This window comes from Canis lupus, chromosome 8 (genome assembly GCF_011100685.1).
Source record: "Canis lupus familiaris isolate Mischka breed German Shepherd chromosome 8, alternate assembly UU_Cfam_GSD_1.0, whole genome shotgun sequence".
In the NCBI taxonomy this organism is placed as follows: domain Eukaryota; kingdom Metazoa; phylum Chordata; class Mammalia; order Carnivora; family Canidae; genus Canis; species Canis lupus.
In genome coordinates this window covers 62,363,101-62,370,709 of record NC_049229.1, presented here as the reverse complement: position 1 = coordinate 62,370,709, position 7,609 = coordinate 62,363,101, and the positions used below count along the sequence as shown (strand labels likewise).

The 7,609-nt window shown below is 46.2% G+C and overlaps 1 long non-coding RNA gene across 1 annotated transcript; it reads left to right on the top strand.

Moving 5' to 3' along the window:
* The first annotated feature begins 241 nt into the window (after positions 1 to 241).
* LOC111097242 lies at positions 242 to 1,891 on the top strand. The gene is made up of 3 exons (XR_005362942.1): positions 242 to 463; positions 1,146 to 1,280; positions 1,833 to 1,891. It is a non-coding gene; the product is annotated as an uncharacterized LOC111097242 (long non-coding RNA).
* The last annotated feature ends 5,718 nt before the right edge of the window (positions 1,892 to 7,609 follow it).

Below are 7,609 nucleotides of genomic sequence, written 5' to 3'. Positions count from 1 at the left end.
TTTCCTCCGACAGAGCAGGGGGCAGGTGCGACAGGTACGACAGGTGCGACGGCCAACCCCCCCCCCGGGGGTCCTGTCCTGCTCAGCAGCCACCCAGCAGAATCGCGGGCTTTCCCTAGCACCCAGTGCATTTCCATGGGAACAGCTCGGCAGCCCTGCGCTAGGCGGTGTGTTCCATCTATTTCTATGGCACCTATCACCATGGCACCTACTTGCTCTGAAAAACACAGGCTAAAAACAGAACATCAGGAGAGGGGGGCAAAATCCACTTCTCTGCAGTCACCTTCCGCAGCTGCTGTTAGACCTAGGGCTGCTCATGCCGACCTCGGCGTTCCCAGTTTCTGTGTGTTTGTTGTGGGTGGCCTTAAAGGACAACAGGCTGGCTCCCTGCACCACATCCTGCATCCTCTCGGGGTGGCGGGGCCTGAGGCTCTAGGGAGTTTGCGCCCCACTCACCGCAGAGGTGAATCCCCAGGCACAAGGAGCCCCTCGGAAAAGGTTCCCCCCGGGGCTGGTTCAGGGTCTCCCATGACATGTCCAGGGAAGGCGGGACAAGTGGGGAGTAGAGGAAGGGGAAGGTGACATCAGGGACACAGAGGACCCAAGAAAGAACTCGTATTTATTCCAACCAAGTGGATCACGAGCTTCTCTGGGCCCACATGGGACCCTCTCTTCAGAGGCAGATCTGTGAAGCCAAATAGCTTCCCTGAAGGTTTTCCCTAAATACAGGGCCACCGTTTACAGCACAGCCCTTAACCTAGACTCTGGAGACAGGTAGAGCATGAGTGTGAATCCTGACTCAGGTGAGATCCGAGAGCCGCGTGTGAGCGGTGGGTTAATGTGCCATCTGGGAAATGGGCATGAGAAGACACAGCCCTCAGGGCCAGGCCACTCCCTGTGACCTCAGCCCTCCTGCTCGTTTCTTGCTTTGCCCAGCTATAAAATGGGGGCAGTAACCGGCCTCAAAAGAACTTTGAGACCGTGGAGGAGACAATACATATCAAGCATCAAGCACTGAGCAGAGCGCTTGGAGCTGCTGGAGAAGAAGCCATGAGGATGTGGGTGGTGACAAGGACCGGGACAGGAGGCTCAGCCAGCCCTGGTTCTCCCGGGCCTGACCTCCTGCCTTGGTCCTGATGGGGCAGGTATGAGCAGGGTCCCCACCTCCAGACGCCCACAGTCATCAGTGTGCCCGGGCATGACAAACAAGCTCACACTCCACAGCAGGAGTCACTGCGCAGCAGGGTCATCAGCTGGCACTTGCTGGGACACACAGGATGGTGAGGTTCTCATGAACTGAAGGAAATCCCAACTCCGTTCCCTGCTGTGGGCTCTTGGAGTCAAGCAGCCCTGGGGACTCAACCTTCCCTCTGCCTACCTATTGACCAAGTGACTCAACTTCACCTCCCTTTCCTTCCCCATTCGTGAAATGGGGTCATGCCTCCTGTCACAGAAGGTGGTTGGGGCATTTGGGGGGGGGGCATGCAGGAAGAGCCTCCAGCCCAGAGCCAGCACTTAGTGGGCTCTAATACCCCCACTGAATGTCTTAAAGTGGAGTAAATACTCTTTTTAGTGAATTAAGGGTTGGCCTTTATAATAGAAGGAAACAGGCGTGTTTCCTGAATTTGCTGAGATGCTGGTAAATGCTGGTAAATGCTGAAACTCCCAGATTCACACCAGGCGGGGGAGGGGGCTGGGGTTGGCATGCCCCCCTCCCGGGGCCTCCACGGCCCTTTCTCACCACCCCCTCTCAAGAACGCTCTGCCAAACTAGACAGTGGGCTTGTGCTCACACACTGCTTACTAGTTCCTTTTTTTGTGTTTTCTTTTAAGATTTATTTATTCACTTGAGAGAGAGAGAGAGGAGGAGCGGATGGAGAAAATCTTCAAGCCTACTCCCCACGGAGCACAGAGCCCCATGCAGGGCTCCATCTCATGACCCCAAGATCATGACCTGAGCCCAAAAAAAGAGTTAGACATTTAACAGACTGAGCCCCCCCAGGTGCCTCTACTCATTCCTTTTTATTTTATAAAAGTATTTCCCCTGTTGTAAGCATTGTGGCCATCTCCCTGCCAAATCCCATCCCCACCCCCAAGAGGGCCCACTTTCCACTTGAGGGTTCATGGGCTTCTAAGAAAGTGCTCTACTCCAAGGTGCTGGGGACTGAGCTGTGGTCTGAACCAAGCCAATCACATAATTCTATCCCCTGCGTGCCAGGACGGGTTCATGTGGCCTCAGTGGGTCCAATCAGAACGTCCCTTGGGAGGTCCTGTGAATGAGGAACAGAAGGTCCAGCAGGGGCTGTAGATGTGAGGCCTGGATGACTCTAGCCATTCGACGGTCATAAGCAAGGCCAGCCTATGAGCAAAGCTGATGCATGAAGGGGGACAGCCAAAGCACCGCCAGGACCTGGAGCTGGTGCCACGATGGCTTTAGAACACCTAGATCAAACTGATTCTCTGCCCCTCGGACTTTCTTGGGCCTGGGAGTCAATGCATTCCACTCCCGTTTAAACTGATTTGAGTTGGGTTTCCCACCATGCGAGAAAAATGCACCAGGAACATGATTTCCTCTTTAGAGTTCCAAAGCCCCCGTCACGTTCAGACCTCTGTTCCAACGCTAGGTCTGGAAGAAAGCTCACCTAATGCTATTACCTCCTTCCCCCTTGGCTGCTGTGTGCTGCTTATTTAAAACTCAACCACGCGTGCCAGCCTCACAATAAAACCGGTAGTGTCTCTAATTCCCCACTGAGGACAATGAGGCCCCAGCAAAAGCATTTTCTCCAAGGTTACCTATTGAGGAGCTGGTAAGATCCAGACTATAAATGAGTAGGCCATTACTAAATTCTTATTTCTTTTTCTAAATGTGAAATGATTTTAATTCCCCAGTTGGATTCTAATTTTCTTGAGGCCAAAGCTATTTTTTCCTTCCTATTTCCACCATCCATTGTAGTCACTTGAGACATGTTTGTTACCCGGTGACCAAGGGAACCTCCTGCAGCCAGGAACACAATGCCCGGAGGTCTGCCTCGTATTTTAAGAAGTACCAGGCACTGGGCGAAAGGCTTAACACATGTATTCTCATTTTTTTAAGAGATGGCTTGTTGTATTTACATTACTCTTGGGCCTGAGGGCAAGTGGCTTTTCATCAAGGCTCGAGCAGAGCCTGTTTGGACTGAAAGTGTAGGATCTTTCCTAAAGAACAAACACGGAACACAGTGGTCCTTTACTGTGCACATGGCTGTGTGGAAGGGCTGAGGACTCTGGGGTTTGATTCCTGACACTACTTCTTATTATCTGGGTGGTCTTGGGCAAGTTACCCTGTGTATTTGTGCCTTAGTTTACTCATTTGTCAAATGAAGATATAACCCCAACACCTCTGTGGGCTGTGGGAAGAGTCCATCATATCAAACACCCAGCACACTGCCTGGCATCATTTTGCTCTGTTCCTGCTATGTTTCTTCTTTGCTGGGCACTAACCAGTGGCTGGCCCTCACAGGCGTGTGCCCCACACCCCAGCTTCATGGATGAGAGCCAACCCTACCCAGGGGCCAAGAGAGAGAAGTTCAAGGAAACACTGGCCACCAGGTGGGAGAAGTTTCCATCCCATTCCTTGCCAAACATAGATTTGCTGCTGGAAAGCCCAAGCGCGCCAAGGAATGGTTGTGGCCCAGGCTGCTTTGTTTCATTGCAAATTCATTGTGTTTGGATTATAACAAAGCGTTTTTCCTTTTGTCTCTGCCCTGCAAACCATGAACTGTTCCAGATCTGACAGCCTGAGCACCGGCTCTGACTTATTCAAGAAAGGAAAGGGGATTTTGCTGGGTGGTGCAGTATGTATTTTTCAATTACGATGGGAAATTGTTCCTCCGAGCAGCCAGGCTTCCCCTCAGATTTTGAGCATTATCGTATAACCAGTTTACACTTGCTCAGGGCTCTTTGTCAGCCAAGGGGAATGTTCTACCTCTTTTAGTAAATGAGACTGAGCAGCACTTCTCTGTGCCTTAGGCAGAGAGTAGGGTAGGGAAGCCAGAGGGACAGGAAGAGATAAGATGCCTTATATTTTATCACTTCTTCTAATCTCCTCCTCTATTCAAAGAAGGCAGGTAGGCCCAGCATAGTCTTCCACCCTAGGATGAGGCTTCTGGTGTTAAATAGTCCTATGTTTCTGCTGGAAGAAGCTCAGTTTCTATTTATGGGAGGCAGTGTTCTCAAAGTATAGATCTCCAGGACCCTTGCATCAGAATCCCCAAGTGCTTGATGAAATGGCAAATTTCTGGCCCCATAGGATTCCTGCTGATGAGACTCTACCAAAGATTGAAAACCTTGTCCGGAAGGTGAAGAATATGGTTTTTAGAGTTAGATCAGTACGGACTGAACCCCAAGCTCCAGCTCCACTATCTACTACCTGTGGACCTTGGCCAGGTTATGTAATCTCTCTGGGTCTCAATTTCATCACCTGTAAAAGGGAATGATGAACAGCCAAGAGAGATGGAGCTCGTGTGGCTGTTACAAGGATGAAGGGAAATAATGCTTGTTTAACCATGCTTGGCCTGTTGTAAACATTCCCTACATGCTAACTCCTCCTTTTATAGAATACCTGCACTCAAAAAGCCTTAGGACCTTGCTATTTACAAGAAATAATACACTTGGCCATCACGTCCAGTGTTAAGAGTCCTGCTAGTACTTACGGCTACAGGTTTTGACAAGTCTACGGACCACCAGCAACCAGACTTGGAGGTATCATGAGCCACAAGAACTCCACCAGGACTCACATCTAATTCTCAACAACGAGCCAGCCAGGAGAGGGCAGCAAGAGAGAGCCAGAGTCTAACCGACACCGTTTGAATCACAATGCCTGAGTGTCAGAGGCACTTGGTGTGGTCCAGGTTGGTGCTAGTTTGAGAAGACACTGGATCTGGTGGGTGGAGATACGGTAGTGTGGATTTCACGCTGGGTGGTGTACATTAGCGTGGTGGGTGGTGGCTGTCTCTCTGACTCAGGGCTTCCAAAGATATTTACTTTAAGAAATTACACGAGCATCACTCTATTGTAGGAAGCAGCAAAACTTCATTGAGATGGGGGATAATCTAAACCAGGGATTGGCAAATTCTTTTGTACAGCCTGGGAACTAAGAATGGTTTTTATATTTTTAAAGCATTGTTTAAAAAGAGGAGGAGGAGGGGAATAGTATCAAAAAGGAAACAGCAAAATAAAAATAATAAATAACAAAAACAAGAACAATATTGTGATAGTTAACTTTTTTTGTCAACTTGACTGGGTCATGGGGTGCCCAGATAGCCGGCTAAACATTATTTCTGGTGTGTATATGAGGGTGTTTTGGGATGAGATTAGCATTTGAATCAGTGGACTGAGTAAAGCAGATGGCCCTCCCCACCTTGGGTGGGCATCACTCAATCCTTTGAGAGCCTGAACAGAGCAAGAAGGCAGAGGAAGGGAGATTTGCCTTCTGTCTGATAGTTTGAGCTGAGACATCGGTCTTCTCCTGCCTTCTAATGAGGACCTACACCACTGGTGCTCCTGGTTCTCAGGCCGCTGGACTAGCTGAGGCTGAAAGTACACCACTGGCTTTCTCGGGTCTCTGGCTTTGCAGATAACAGATTATGGGACTTCTCTGCTTCCATGATCCTTTAAGCAATTTCTTCTATATTATATATAAGACATAATAGATAATATAGATATATCTCCTATTGGTTCAGTTTCTCAAGAAAAGAAAAAAGAATTAAAAAAAACCTATACCATACTTACTGATGAAATGTTGAAAGCACTATAAGGCCTAGGAAGTCCCATTATCACCACATTATACTGGCCAGTATACTAGAACAAGGAAAAAAAAAAAAAAGCAAATCGAAATGCATAAGGATTGGAAAGGAAGGGGGGAAAAAACCTTGCAGGTCTTATGATTGTCTGGATGGAAAACCTAACATTATCTACAAATAAACTATTAAAATTGGTATGAGAATTCAGGAAGTTTTCTGGATACAAAAGCAATATGTAAAAAGTTGATTGCATTTCTATTTATCAAGTAGCTGTTAGAAAATGTAATTTAAAAAGATACCACATATAATAGGATGAGCAAATACCAACACTCAGGAGTAAATCTAACAAAACATGTGAAAGCCCTTATGGAGAAAATCATAAAACTTTACTGAGAAACACTTTAAAAGGCCTACATAAGTGGAGTGACAGATCTCATGACTGAAGGATTCAATATTGGAAATATATCAGTTATCCCCAAATTGATGTTTATATTCTAGGCAATCCCAGTTAAAATCCAAACAAGGTTTTTAGAAAGAAACCCAACAAACTGATTCCCAAGTTTATTTGAAAGAGCAAAGGGCCAAGACATGCCAAATCATTTTTAAAGAACAAACAAGTACATGTCTGCTTGGTGGCAGGGTACATTTCCTCAAACAGATATCAAGACTTCTTATAAAACCATAGCAATTAAGATTAAATGAAAGAACTCCCATAACTCAACAGCAAAAACAGAGTAACTAAAAAAACAAAACAAAACAAAGAAAAACCCTCAACCCAATGAAATAATGAGAAAGGACTTGATTAGACATTTCTCCAAAGAGGCAAGTAGGTCCATGAAAATATGTTCAAATCACTTAATCATTACAGAAATGCAGAGCAAAACCACAATAAAATACCGCTTCAGGGGCACCTAAGTGGTGCAGTCAGTTGAGTGTCCGACTCTTGGTTTTGGCTCAGGTTAAAACCAAGATCTCAAGGTTATGGGACCAGGCCCTGAGTAGGGCTCCATGCTTGATGTGAAGTCTGCTTAAGATTCTCTCTGTCCCTTTGCTCCCCACCCCCACTCTCTCTCTCTCTCTCTAAAATAAATAAATACATCATTTAAAAAATATATCACTTCACACCACACCCATTTGGATGACTATTATTAAAAACAAAACACAAAAACAGAAAATAACAAGTGTTGGCGAGGATGTGGAGAAACTAGAACACTTGTGTATTGCTGGTGGAGATGTAAAATGGTGGATAACATTTACTTAAAATCATTAAACATCAAACTACTATCCCACTTCTGGGTATGTACCCAAAAGAGTGGAAAGCAAGAACTCAGACATTTGTTCACCCATATTCAAAGCACCGTTATTCACAACACCACAATAGGTGGAATATTCACAATATTCTACAACAGATGGAAGCAATCCTAATGTTCACTGATGGATGAATGGATAAACAAAATACGGGGTATACACATTCCATGGAATACTCCAAAAAGGAAGGACATCCTGACACATGCTACATGGATGAACCTTGATAACAGTATGCTGATGAAGGAAGCCAGACACAAATACCATATGCTTCCACTTATCTGAGGGACGTGAGATAGTGAATCAATAAAGACAAAAGTAGCGTGGTGATCTCCTCCGTGGGAAGAGGGAGAGATTGGGGAGTTACTGTTTAATGGGGACAGAGGTTCAGTTCGGGATTTTGAAAAAGTTCTGATGAGTGGTGTTGACGGTTGTATAGTAAGTGAATGTGCTTAATGCCACTGAACTGTACACTTAAAAATGGTTAAGACAATAAATTTTAAGTTATGTATATTTTACCACATT